We start from the raw sequence: 14,554 nt of genomic DNA, 5'->3' as shown, positions 1-14,554 counted from the left end.
CAGGGAGCTCGACAATGAAGTCCATGGAAAGATGTGTCCAAGGACACTCACCATTAGCAATAGGTTGAAGAAGACCCACAGGAAGACGTTGAGGAGTCTTATTCTGTGCACAAACTGAGCAGGAGACAACATACGCAGCAACATCAGAACGAAGACCTGGCCACCAGAATTGTCGAGTGACAGACCAAATAATTTGGTTCTTGCCTGGGTGACCTGTGACTTTAGGATAGTGGTAAGTGTGCAAAACTTTAGTTTGAAGATTCTCAGGAACAAAACACTTACCACTAGGTTTCTCAGGAGGTGCATTGGTTTGTGCAGCCAGGATCTCCTCCAAATCAAGTTTAGTAAAGACCGTAGCTCCCTTGAGGCAGTCAAAGAGTTCCGTAATAAGCGGAATAGGGTAAGCATTCTTAATGGCAAGACGATTAAGACCCCTATAATCGATACATGGTCTTAACTCGCCACCCTTTTTCTTCACAAAGAAGCCAGCCCCTGCAGGAGAGCAGGATTTGCGGATGATCCCCGCGACAGAGCATCGGCAACATACTCCTCCATAGCACAATTCTCTGCAACAGACAGAGGGTACACCCGGCCCCGAGGAGGAATGGCTCTTGGTTGCAGGTCTATGGCACAATCGTAAGACCGGTGAGGAGGCAACGTACCGGCACGCACCTTGTCAAACACGTCTAGGAACTCTCGGTACTCCTCTGGCAATTGAGATACCGAAGAAGTGCACAAGACTTTAACTGGTTTCCGAAGACAAGTGGAAATACATTGCGGGGACCACGACAAAATTTCGGATCTGCGCCAGTCGAGACTGGGATTGTGCTTTTGGAGCCAGGGATAACCCAGAATAACCGGAAAATGCAGAGTTTATCACCTGGAACTGGAGGGTTTCATAATGGAGAGCCCCAACAGCCATGGACAACGGAGCAGTTTCGTGAGTAATGAGTACGGGCTGAAGGGGACTACCATCAATGGCCTCAATAGTAACTGGAACGAGGCAAAACAGGAATGAAGTGCTTTGATACAAAAGCACTTTCAATGAAATAGCCCGCAGCACCGGAGTCAACAAGAGCCTGAGTGACTATGGAGGAGTCCACCCAGGAAAGGACAACCATGACCAAAGGTTTCTCCTTAAGCGGTTCCGGGGACGAGGATATACCACCCAAGGTCTGCCCCCGACAGGACCTTAGGTGTGAGCGTTTCCCGCCCGTGTAGGACAAGACTTCAAAAGGTGGCCCTGTAACCCACAATAGAGGCAGAGCCCCTCCCTCCTCCTAAAGGCCCTCTCCGCCGTGGAGAGACGCGTGAATCCCAGTTGCATCGGCTCAGCAGTACCTGGTGACTCGGGACCAGGAGGCATGGGAGGAGAGGGAGGCATGGGTGGGAACGAACACGTAGGAGACGACGGAACAGGAGGCTTCCGCAAGCGCTCCTTGAAAGAGGGCCTCTCTTTGAGTCCGTCAATTAGGATAAAAGACACCAATGCTTCTAGATCCTCTGGTAAATCTCTGGCAGCAACTTCGTCTTTAATCGCATCAGAGAGCCCATGAAAGAAGACGGCAACAAGGGCTTCATTGTTCCAACCTACGTCTGTGGCAAGCGTATGGAACTCAATAGCATACTGAGCAACAGATCTTGTACCTTGCTGAATGGATATGAGTCGTTTAGCAGCAGAGGAGGAGGAGCGAGCCGGAACATCAAATACCCTTCGAAGGGAGGCCACAAATTCAGGGTAATTTGAAATCACAGGTTTATTAGTCTCCCACAAGGGATTAGCCCAGGCAAGAGCTGTGTCAGAGAGTAACGAGATGAGAAATCCCACCTTAGCTCTGTCAGAGGGAAACGCCTGAGGTAACATCTCAAAGTAAATGCCCACCTGGTTCAAAAACCCTCTGCACTAAATAGGATCGCCTCCATATCACTGAGGTAGAGGTGCAGAACCGGACATGCTCCTGGTAGGACTAGGTGCAGCAGCGGAAACAGGAGCAGCCATAACTTGCGGGACACTTAGGTTCTTAATGTGCAGTGCGAGTCAGCAGGGTTTGCAGGGCTAGTGCAAATTGATCCAAGCGGTGATCCTTTTCATCCATCCTGGAAATGATGGCAGGTAAAGGTGGATTATTAGCACCATCAGGATTCATGGCCTTTGCGTAATGTCAGGGTGCCAGGAATCAGACTGAGACGAGAAGTGCAAAAATAACCACACCTTTATTAATCGCAAAAAATAATAAAAAGTCCACAAGTCAAATAAGAAGCCAGGAGTCAAAACCAGAGCTGGTAGTCAGACGAGCCGATTCAGGAGCCAAAGCGAATAGTGAGACGAGCCGGAATCGGGAACAAGGAAATAGCAGAGTCAGGAACCAGGAAGGACGTCAGGCTGCCAGGTAATACACAGGAACTCTCACAAACAGGTCTGAGACAACGCAAAGGCAAAGCATACCGAACAGAGGCCCTTTTAAAGGGATACTAAACCCAATTTTTTTCTTTCGTGATTCAGATAGAGAATGAGATTTTAAACACCTTTCTAATTTACTCCTACTATCAATTTTTCTTTGTTCTCAATCTATCTTGATTTGAAAAAGCAGTACTGTAAGCTTTAGAGCCGGACCATTTTTTTGTTCAGCACCTGGGTAGCACTTGCTGATTTGTGGCTAAATGTAACAAACCAATCGGCAATCTCTATCAAGGTGCTGAACTAAAAATGAACTAACCTTTTATTACTGCTTTTTCAAATCAAGATAACATGACAACAAAGAAAAATTGATAATAGGAGTAAATTAGAAAGTTGCTTAAAATTGCATGTTCGATCAGAATCATGAAAGAAAAGATGTGGGGTTAGTATCCCTTTAAATAATCATCCATGTGAGACTGCATCCTGTCTCACATGGATGATGCACACCAGTCTGGCCATAAAAGGAAGTGCAGGAAATGAGCAGCATCCCCCACAATGCACCATAGTCGGGAAGAGAGGCGAGTAAAATTGATGCCAGCAGCACATGGCAAACACAACAGGGAGAAAACCCTAACACAATCAAGATTTTTTTTTTTATTGTAAAGCAGAGTAGTTTTGCTCTGGTCTTTCTAAAGGGTCTAGCCTTAGCAAATTTCAGTCTCTTCAGTAGGGCAGTGGTGGCTTTTGAGCAATTGGGAACTTGTGGGGTACAATCCTCACTGCGTTTTCCCAAAACATTTTGCTGCCCTATTTAGATAGCCTGAGTAAGTTTACTCAGTTTTTCTGTATTTCCACAGGTCCATGTGAGGGATGGCATCCTCTCAAACCAGGTGAGCCGTCCTGCTGCCGGACAGATAAATATTAAGGTAAGTGCCATTTTTATTTTTCTATGTAGCAGGGAAAAATTTGGCACTTATTCTGAAATGCTGCAGGGACGTTTTTTAATATTCCTGTCAGGGTGCACGTTTTTATGGCAGATTTTGCAGGCACTGTTAGTTATTTGGGACTACCGCCACAGTACCCTGAATGCACCCAATTTCGTTTGATCTCGGAGGTTATGCAGGGTCAGGTCTGGTCAGTACCTGGATGCGACTTCTGATGCTTTGTTAGCTATTTCTGATGTACCCTCACAGGGATCTGAATTGGGGGTCAGGGACTTTCTGTCTAAAGGGGGAACTTTCCGATTCGGGAAGTATGTTACCTCAGACGGACTTGGACGTCATGTCCTTTAGATTTAAGCTTGAACACCTCCGCTTGTTACTTCGGGAGGTTTTAGCGACTCTGGATGACTGTGACTTTATTGTGGTACCACCAGAGAAATTGTGTAAGATGGACAAATACTTGTAGGTACCTGCTTACACTGAAGTTTTTCCGGTTCCTAAGAGAATTTCGTATATTATCGAGGGAATGGGACATACCGGGTATTCCGTTCTCACCCTCTCCTAATTTTAAGAAAATCTATCACATATCTGACACTGTTTGGGACTCCTGGCAAACAGTCCCTAAGGTGGAGGGAGCTATTTCTACTCTGGCTAAGCGTACAACTATTCCTATCGAGGACAGTTGTGCTTTCAAAGACCCTATGGATAAGAAATTGGAGGGTCTTCTAAAGAAACTGTTTATTCATCAAGGTTTCATTTTGCAACCGACGGCCTGCATTGTACCAGTTACCACTGCGGCGGCTTTTTGGTTTGATGCATTAGAAGAGTCTCTTAAGACTGAGACTCCTTTAGAGGAAATTTTAGATAGAATTAAGGCTCTTAAGCTGGCTAATTCTTTTATTACAGATGCCGCTTTTCAAATAGCCAAATTTGCGGCTAAGAATGACGGATTTGCCATTTTAGCGCATAGAGCGTTATGGTTAAAATCTTGGTCTGTTGACGTGTCATCTAAGTCAAAACTTTTGGCTATTCCTTTCAAGGGGAAAACCCTATTCGGGCCTGACTTGAAAGAAATAATTTCTGACATTACGGGAGGTAAGGGTCATCTCCTACCTCAGGATAGAACTGCTATACTGAGGGTTAAACAAAATAATTTTCAATCCTTTCGGAACTTTAAAGGAGTCCCCTCTTCTTCCTCTTCTTCCGCTAAACAGGAAGGGAATTTACTCATACCAAGTCAGTCTGGAGACCCAACCAGGCTTGGAACAAGGGTTAACAACCCAAGAAGCCCGCTGCTGCTACCAAAACAGCATTAATGGGTGGCCCCCGATCCAGGACCGGATCTAGTAGGGGGCAGACTTTCGCTCTTTGCCCAGGCTTGGGTAAGAGATGTTCAGGACCCCTGGACACTGGAAATCGTGTCCCAAGGGTATCAACTAGAATTAAAAAATTCTCCACCAAGGGGGAGGTTTCTTCTTTCACGATTGTCTGTAGACCAGATAAAAAGAGAGGCGTTTTTACGTTGTGTAAAAGTCCTCTCTAATATGGGAGTAATTCATCCCGTTCCCATACTGGAACAGGGGCAGGAGTTTTACTCCAATCTTTTCGTGGTTCCCAAAAAAGAGGGAATGTTTAGAACCATTTTAGATCTCAAGAGTCTAAACAAGTTTCTCAGAGTCCCATCCTTCAAGATGGAGACTATTCAAACAATTCTTCCATTGATCCAGGAGGTTCAATATACGACTACCGTGGACTTGAAGGATGCATACCTTCATATTCTTATCCACAAGGATCATCCTCAGTTCCTAAGGTTTGCCTTCCTAGACAAATAATTTCAGTTCGTGGCTCTTCCCTTCGGGTTGGCCCCAGCACCCAGGATCTTCACAAAGGTTCTAGGGTCTCTTCTGGCGGTTCTCAGACCGCGGGGTATTGCAGTGGCACCTTACCTAGACGATATTCTGATACAGGCGTCATCTTACCATCTGACAAAGTCTCATACAGACATGGTTCTGTCCTTTCTGAGGACTCACGGGTGGAAGGTGAATCTAGAAAAGAGTTAAAGGGACACTGAACCCAAATTTTTTCTTTCGTGATTCAGATAGACCATGCAATTTCAAACAACTTTCTAATTTACTCCTATTATCAATTTTTCTTCGTTCTCTTGCTTTCTTTATTTAAAAAAGAAGGCATCTAAACTATTTTTTTGGTTCAGACCATGCAAAGCACTTGTTTATTGGTAGGCTAATTTACCCACCAATCAGCAAGAACAACACAGTATGTTCACCAAAAATGGGCCGGCATCTAAACTTACATTCTTGCATTTCAAATAAAGATACCAAGAGAATGAAAAGAATTTGATAATAGGAGTAAATTAGAAAGTTGCTTAAAATTGCATGCTCTATCTGAATCATGATAGAAAAAATTTGGGTTCAGTGTCCCTTTAATTCCACAGACAAGGGTTTCCTTCTTGGGAACTCTAATAGACTCCATATCTATGAAAGTTTTCTTGATGGAGGTCAGAAAGTTAAAGATTCTAAATACATGTCAAACTCTTCAGTCCAATCCTAGGCCATCAGTGGCTCAATGCATGGAGGTAATTGGATTGATGGTGGCGGCAATGGACATCATTCCGTTTGCTCGATTTCATCTCAGACCACTACAGCTGAGCATGCTCATGCAGTGGAATGGAGATTATGCAAATTTGTCTCCTCAGATAGATCTGGATTAGGAGACGAGAGATTCTCTTCTTTGGTGGTTGTCGCCGGATCATCTGTCCCAAGGGACGTGCTTCCGCAGACCTTCATCATCGTCATTATCATCATCATTATTATTATTATCGGTTATTTGTAGAGCGCCAACAGATTCCGCAGCGCTGGGTGATAGTGACAACGGATGCCAGTCTTCTAGGCTGGGATTCAGTCTGGAATTCCCTGAAGGTTTCAGGCGTGGCCTCAGTTGGCTTCGGCCAAATTCATCCGCTTTCAGTCGGACAACATCACGACTGTGGCTTACATCAATCATCAGGGAGGAACAAGGAGTTCCTTAGTGATGACAGAAGTATCCAAGATAATTAGGTGGGTGGAAGCTCACTCTTGTTATCTGTCAGCAATCCACATCCCAGGAGTGGACAACTGCGAAGCGGACTTTTTAAGCAGAGAGACGTTTCATCCGGGTGAGTGGGAACTCCATCCGGAGGTCTTTGCCACTCTGCTCCTCAGACGGGGCAGGCCGGAATTGGATCTGAAGGCGTCTCGTCAGAATGCCAAGCTCCCGAGATACGGATCCAGATCAAGGGATCCTCAGGCCAAACTGATAGATGCCTTGGCAGTGCCTTGGTCGTTCAACCTAGCTTATGTGTTTCCACTGTTTGCTCTCCTTCCCTGGGTGATTGCTCGGATCAAACAGGAGAGGACTTCAGTAATTCTAATCGCGCTTGCGTGTCCTCGCAGGACTTGGTATGCCGATCTAGTGGACATGTCCTCTCTGCTGCCGTGGAAGCTTCCATTGAGGCAGGACCTTCTCATTCAGGGACCCTTTCAACACCCCAATCTAGTTTCTCTGCAGCTGACTGCTTGGAGATTGAACACTTGATCTTATCTAAGCGGGGGTTCTCTGATTCGGTCATTGATACTTTGTTTCAGGCACGTAAGCCTGTTACTAGAAAGATTTACCATAAGATATGGCGTAAATATCTTTATTGGTGCGAATCCAAGGGCTACTCATGGAGTAGAGTTAGGATTCCCAGAATTCTGTCTTTACTCCATGAAGGATTGGAGAAAGGGTTTTCAGCAAGTTCCTTAAAGGGACAAATCTCTGCTTTGTCCCTTTTACTACACAAACGTTTGCAGAGGTTCCAGACGTTCAGTCTTTTTGTCAGGCTCTGACCAGAATCAAGCCTGTGTTTAGAACAATTGCTCCACCCTGGAGTTTGAATTTAGTTCTTAATGTTCTTCAAGGGGTTCCATTTGAACCCATGGATTCCATAGATATTAAGTTGTTATCTTGGAAGGTTTTATTTTTGGTTGCCATTTCTTCTGCTCGTAGAGTTTCTGAGCTTTCAGCGTTATAATTTGATTCGCCTTATCTTATCTTCCATTCTGATAAGGTCATTTTACGTACCAAACCTGGTTTCCTTCCTAAGGTTGTTTCTAATAAGAATATTAATCAGGAAATTGTTGTTCCTCCATTGTGTCCTAACCCTTCTTCTAAGAAGGAGTGTCTGTTGCATAACTTGGACGTGGTCCGTGCCCTGAAGTTTTACTTGCAGGCGACTAAGGATTTCCGTCAATCATCTTCATTAATCATTGTTTTTTCTGGAAAGCGTAGGAGTCAGAAAGCTACGGCTACCTCTTTCTTTTTGGCTGAAGAGTATCATCCGTCTGGCATATGAGACTGCTGGGCCGCAGCCTCCTGACAGAATTACGGATCATTCTACCAGGGCTGTGGCTTCCTCATGGGCATTTAAAAATGATGCTTCTGTTGAACAGATTTGCAAGGCTGCAACTTGGTCGTCTCTTCACATTTTTTCCAAATTTTCCAAATGTGATACTTTTGCTTCTTCTGAAGCTGTTTTTGGGAGAAACGTTCTTCAAGCAGTGGTGCTTTCCGTTTAGGTTCCTGTCTTGTCCCTCCCTTTCATCCGTGTCCTGTAGCTTTGGTAATGTATCCCACAAGTAAGGAGGAAATCCTTGGACTCGTCATATCTTGTAAAAGAAAAGGAAATTTATGCTTACCTGATAAATTTATTTATCGATATGACGAGTCCATGGCCCACTCTGTCATTTCTAAGACAGGTGTGTACTTATTTTTTTTTTATTTTTTTTTATTTATTAAGGTTATTATAAATGGTACAGGCAAATGAAAATTCAGTTTCAAACATATAGGAAAATTACCAAACAATAAACATGTGAAAATTCACAGTAAGTACTGTTAATCGCCCCATTAAACAGATATTAGATAACCTCAGGTTTTCAATTTAAAGAGTGTCCCCTTCACATATTGCATAGAGTCAAGAACAGTGATTTCCCTTCAAGAATATTAGAGGCCTCTCTTGGACCTCCCAGAAAACAATCCGAAACCTAGTAGGGAATTTTAGGGGAAACAAAGAAAATAACAAAACAACTGGCTTGTTAAATAGCATATATCAAATAGATTAGGTATATATTGAAACTCTATATGGCAGTAGAAATCCCATATGTACATGTATTGTGTGGAAACACACAGGGGCTATAGATCTACCTATACCCTACATTCAGGTTCAGGTAATAATTGGGGGTAAAAATGGGAAAACTCAGGTACTTGCATATCTACTAGAAATTCAAAAACATTTGAAGATCAGACTTGAAATCAAATATGTCTAAAAGTGATGAGGTGTACAGCCCTAAGGTTTACCTGCTTAATGAAGCATAGATTAATAACTTTGTAGACTGTCATTAACAGAATCAGGCTATGTAACAAGGTTATGGCAATATACAGGCAATATTTGGCAGTGTAAACCCCCCAAAGTTGATATAAGTCCTAAGAACTTGGGCAGCCAGAAACAGACTATTTTAACAGGCATAACAGTAATATAGCAGTTGGTGTCAAAATATATGTCAGGAAAACAGGAGCAGCATCCACATTGAAAACAAATACGCAATGTGATGGGAAATTGTGGCGGTAATAAACAAAGACCAAGTAGAGAAGGGTGAGCTGGATGTGATAGATATACATGAGATATTGCTGCACATTAAAGATTTTTACAGTTATGAAAATTGTCATGTAGTGATAGAAAACTATCTGGATGGTATGTGTCAGTTAGGAACAAACCAGACAAGTCCACATAGACGTTTGAAGTCCTGCAATGGTGTGCAGCGTTCTGCATACTTCTCTGACCCCAGAACATCTAACTGCCGTATTAGGATTATAGCTACCCAGGGCAAAAACTGGGCCAGTTAACTACAGAAGGAAAGAACAGTTTTCAGATGAGTCAAAACCTACACAGTTCGGTCATATTTTGTTCCGTGTGGACCCAAGGATATTGAGGTAACACCGGACTTCCCAAATGATCTAACCTATGCCCACCTTCCACATACTGAACAGTCCCAGCAATTCGGCGTGTCTTACCACCATAGGAATGAAGGGTGGTTGTTGTGAGCACAACGTGGCGTCCATTTGCAGAGACACCCAGTGAGGCAATCCTACAGCCCGGTCTCCATACTGTAACTGAGCCAGGTAATACAGCCGCCTTGTAGAATATCGCTGCAGGCGGCCCCCTTCCAACACAAGCCCATCTGCGGTAACTGAATAGGGAGACTGCCTGAGACTTCTCAGCTGCTGAGGTATTACAAAGGTGTTTCGCTCAAGGTGAGGTAGCTGGCGCGCCGCCGCGCGTACCTCCATCACAGCCCCTGGTGTATTTCCATTAAATGAAATCTTCCACTCGGGCGGCTGTACCCTGCAACCATCGGTAAGTTCAGGGGTTAGTGCGGCTCGCATGTGGTGTGGTCTCTCTGCGTCTGAGGTATCGCTGCTCTGAGGCAGCGTAGTCGGCTGCGAGTCCGTTGTTGCTCCGTGAGCAGTTGGAGCTCGGGCCTGCTGATGGGCATCTCTAATTTGAAGAGAAGAATGTTCTCCAGGTACGGCTGTTGCGACCAGTATGTTCCCCTGTATAGCACAGTCCTGGGGATCTTGTGTTCCTTTAGGCAGATGGAAGGGTATTAGTTCCTCTGCAGCTTGTCTCAGTGTTTGCTGGCTCTCTTGTTCTATCCCGAAGGCCTCACACAGGTGTCGTTCGAGGGATAAAAAATGTTCATGTAGGAGCTGCAAAATCTCTGACTCTAAGCTGTGTATCATACTTGAAGTATATCTTCAATCTGAATTAGACACGTTAGGTATGTGCAGCGGACTTTTGGCACTGCGCAACGACTGAGGCCCATAGGTGCTCAGACGGGGGGGTTTAGTAGAGGCCGAAACCTCTCGGTAAGCTCCGGAAGATTAAGCTTGCAGAAATCTTGGGAATCTAGGTATGAAATTGAAGAGCAATCTCATCCGATTCAGAATATGGGTGTCACTAGCTTAGGTGGTAGCACAAGTAGGTGATATCACACAGATAAGCCTGGAAAGCTGGAGCAGCTGTAAATCTCACGACCTGTCATGGCCGCCGCCCGGAAGTCCCCCCCGTGTACTTATTTTTTAAATTTCAGTCACCTCTGCACCTTTGGCTTTTCCTTTCTCTTCCTAACTTCGGTCGAATGACTGGAGGTGGAGGGAAGGGAGGAGCTATATATACAGCTCTGCTGTGGTGCTCTTTGCCACTTACTGCTAGCAGGAGGTTAAATCCCACAAGTAAGGATGAAATCCGTGGACTCGTATAGTAAAAGAAATAAATTTATCAGGTAAGCATAAATTTCCTTATTATCCATTCCCCAGTTTTGCATAACCAATACAGTTATATTGATATACCTTTTACCTCTGGGATTGCCTTGTATCTAAGCATCTTCTTACAACCCCCTGATCACATGACTTTTTATTTATTTATTATCTATTGACTTGCATTTAGTGCTTTTTGTGCCTCATGTGTGAACAAAATTTTATCTGTATGGCCCACATGGACTAGCAGTCTTCTGTTGTTTAAAGCAAATAAAAAAATCATGTGATAAGAGGCTGTCTGTAGTGGCTTAGAAACAGAAATTCAGAGGTTTAACTGTTATTAAGTATATTAATCTAGCAATGTTGGTTGTGCAAAGCTGGGGAATGGGTAGTAAAAGGTATTATCTATCTTTTTAAGCCATAACAATTTTAGTGTAGACTGTCCCTTTAAGTATCCAACAATTGAACCTCTATTGGGTTCATATGTGTGTTTATCTGGCTGTGATACTAGCCACTGACCTCACTGCATGTCACTGCTGAGATATACAGGGATGTGGGATGGATTTAAAGCTCGTGGTAGGTTAGGTATTTTTTGCCTGCCTCCTAGTGGACTGGAGTTAATCCCACATGGACTCTCACTATCATGAAAAAAATTAATATATATCGGATAAGCATAAATTTTTTTTTTTAATGAATTTATTATTTTCTAAAATCTTTGAAAATAATATTTGTCTGAAAAAGATAATCCAGCATGTTGTTATCATCATTATGCCAAATTGCCAATCCACTTTTCCCTAACTCTTTCCTGCAAGGTTCCTCAAGGCCACTCATGGGTACATCCATAATTTTTTAATATTTCATGAGGAGAAAAAGCTTATCCATAGTTTATCAAGATAGAGATGCTTGTCTTTATTCACATTATAGCCAGGAGGTGAAAATGCACTTCAGATGGTTCCGATATAGTTTGAATACTTACATTCTTGAGAAATATATAACACTACTACATTTAATATTATCATGGAGGTATTGCAGTATGTTAACATTCAAAGAGAATGCTTGTTTCTTACAGGATCTTGAGAATTGTAACATTGTAAACACTTGCTTCTGTTTCATCAACAGTTGATAGGACTATAATTGTTTTCTACCGCTGAATTACTAAGCATGGCTTGCTTTCTTTGGCTGGGTTTCAGATTCAGAATCTTCTGATACCTGCAGCTGCCAGATATTTTTGTTACCATAATTGGGGTTACCATGTTTGTTTCCAACTTTGTTTCGACCACAACATATCTCTCCTTTTAAGATTTCCCCAGGCAGTGTAACAGACTTCATTAAATTTCTAATACTGTACTCCACTTTACTACTTTTTACAAATTAGCTTTTTTTATTCAACTTATTCTTTGTTGAAGAGCATACCTATGTAGGTAGCATTCACATATAAGGAGCACTATATAGCAGCCATCTAGTACTTTAGTAAATACATAACATTATTACAAGCATTCTGCTGCCATACTGTGCTCTAAACACATGCACACCCCTGTGCCTACCTACTCACTTTGTCACAAAGAATACCATAAGAACAAATTCAATTTGAAGATTTACACTATGTAAATCTATGAAAGAAAAAAAATAGTTTTTGTGTCACTTGAACATACACTGGAATCAGAAATGTCTTCTTTTAGCACACCAATACTTTAGAGGTTTTAATCCTGTTTAGCACAACCTGATAATGTATAGTCTTAAAGGGACGGTAAACACCTTGAGATTTTGTTATAAAATGTTTAGTTATGTATAGTAAAACAACTTTCTTTAGAAGGCTTTAATAGATAAGAGCAAAACAATGCACTTTATACCAACAATATAACCGTGGTTATCCTTCTCAGCAAGCTCCTACAAAAAGGCAAGTGTTGGGTGGAGTTTGGCTCTTGTTAAATAATTGCAGCAAACAAAATGTTAATACTTGTCTGATCTGTTATTCTGTAAAAAGACAACAGAAAATGTATTGTAATTGCACTTACTATCCCTTTTATATCTGTGGAAATGATGTATGCATATGTGTTTTAGTTATTAAACCTATCTACTTCAATGCTTGGAACAGAAACAAACTAGCAGTTTTAAAATTGTTCTTTTAGGCACATATAAATAGTACTAAACTGCTTAGTACACCCAGCACAGCTAGGAACGCAATATTTTTTTTATAACCAACACTAAAGTAGGGTGAACAAATATTTTAATATTCCACTTCCTCAGACGGATAACATTTCACTATCGGTTATCTCACACATGGGCCTGTTGCTGGATAACCTTGCTGCCCATAAACAGAGTAATGTTCGGAACCACCAATGGTTCAGAACATTACCCTGTTTATGGGCAGCAAGGTTATCCAGCAACAGGCCTAATTGTGAAAGTGAACGTTGAACTGTTTAAGATACATACAAGTACAAACAGAAAATGCTCTGGTGTATTATTATCCTACTGTTTGCATAGAACTCTGTTTAACTCTTGTAAAGGGGTATAACATAGTCGGCTCAATATCAGCAATGCACTACTGGGACCTTGCTGAACACATCTGGTGAGCCAATGACAAGATTCATCTGTGTGTAGCCACCAATCATCACCTAGCTTCTAGTAGTTCATTGCTGCTTCTAGTTATGAAAATGTATGTTTATTTTTGACAGAAACATCTGTGTTTTCTTCTTAAACAGGGAGAGTCCGCAGCTGCATTCATTACTTTTGGGAAATACAGAACCTGGCCAACAGGAGGAGGCAAAGACACCCCAGCCAAAGGCTCAAACACCTTCCCCACTTCCCTCATCCCCCAGTCATTCTTTGCCTTTCATCACAGCGGGTCGAGATTGTTTGTTTGTAGCTCTTTCCCCCCCCCCTTCTTTCTTGGGGTTGGTTTTCTGGTCATCTGTTTCTGGAAGCTCGGGCCTTTTGGCTTTTTTCTTCCCCCTACGGTATCTCATCTGCTTCCATAATTTTGGAGCTCTGGAGATTGTGTTGTCTCCTTTTTCTTCATAAATGGAAAGAGTCCACAGCTGCATTCATTACTTTTGGGAATTCAGAACCTGGCCACCAGGAGGAGGCAAAGACACCCGTCACTACCAGCACATTAGTGTGCTATTGCTATATGTGAGTACCCATGTTTGGATTTTGGTTGCATCATTTCATGCTCACTTTTTGTTGATCTGCATATCAGGCGCCCCTCTGTTTTGTGTTTAACTTCATAGTTTGGTTCAGATTCGTCTGAAGAGGAGAGCAGCCACCTATACCTTGATATCCATCGAGGCCCTTTGAATAGTGCAGAGCACGGATTCTTTTGGGACTATTATTGCATAACTGTTTGGTAACAGATTTATTGTTTGTATTCCTCATTGAGATAAGATCTGTTATATCTGTTTAAATATTTATTTCAATATTACCACTTGGACATCCCCTCAATTGGTTTGTTTTAATCATTAAATTGTTGTTCCTTCTTTTTGTCCTAACCCTTCTTCCCAGAAGGAACGTCTTTTGCATAACTTTGATGTTGTGCTTGCTCTTAATATTTATCTTCAAGCAACTAAAGATTTTGTTTGTTGTTTTCTCTGGTAAGCGTAGGGGTCAGAAGGCCACTTCTACCTCTCTTTCTCTCTGGTTGAAAAGTGTTATCCATTTAGCTTATGAGACAGCTGGACAGCAACCTCCTGAGAGATTTACGGCTAATTCCTCTAGAGCCGTTTCATCTTCATGGGCTTACAAACATGAAGCTTCTGTGGAGCTTCTGTGGCGGCCACTTGGTACTCTATACATATTTTTTTTTCAAAATTCTACAAATTTGATTCTTTTGCCACAGCTGAGACTTCTTTTGGGAGAAAGGTTCTTC

The 14,554-nt window shown here is 42.5% G+C and overlaps 1 protein-coding gene across 3 annotated transcripts in view; it reads left to right on the top strand.

Moving 5' to 3' along the window:
- Nucleotides 1–14,554, top strand: part of ANKRD28 (ankyrin repeat domain 28) — a 1,012,368-nt gene that overhangs the window by 178,091 nt on the left and 819,723 nt on the right. The window lies entirely within an intron of this gene.

This window comes from Bombina bombina, chromosome 5, assembly GCF_027579735.1.
Source record: "Bombina bombina isolate aBomBom1 chromosome 5, aBomBom1.pri, whole genome shotgun sequence".
NCBI lineage: Eukaryota > Metazoa > Chordata > Amphibia > Anura > Bombinatoridae > Bombina > Bombina bombina.
This window is presented reverse-complemented; position numbering and strand designations above follow the sequence as displayed.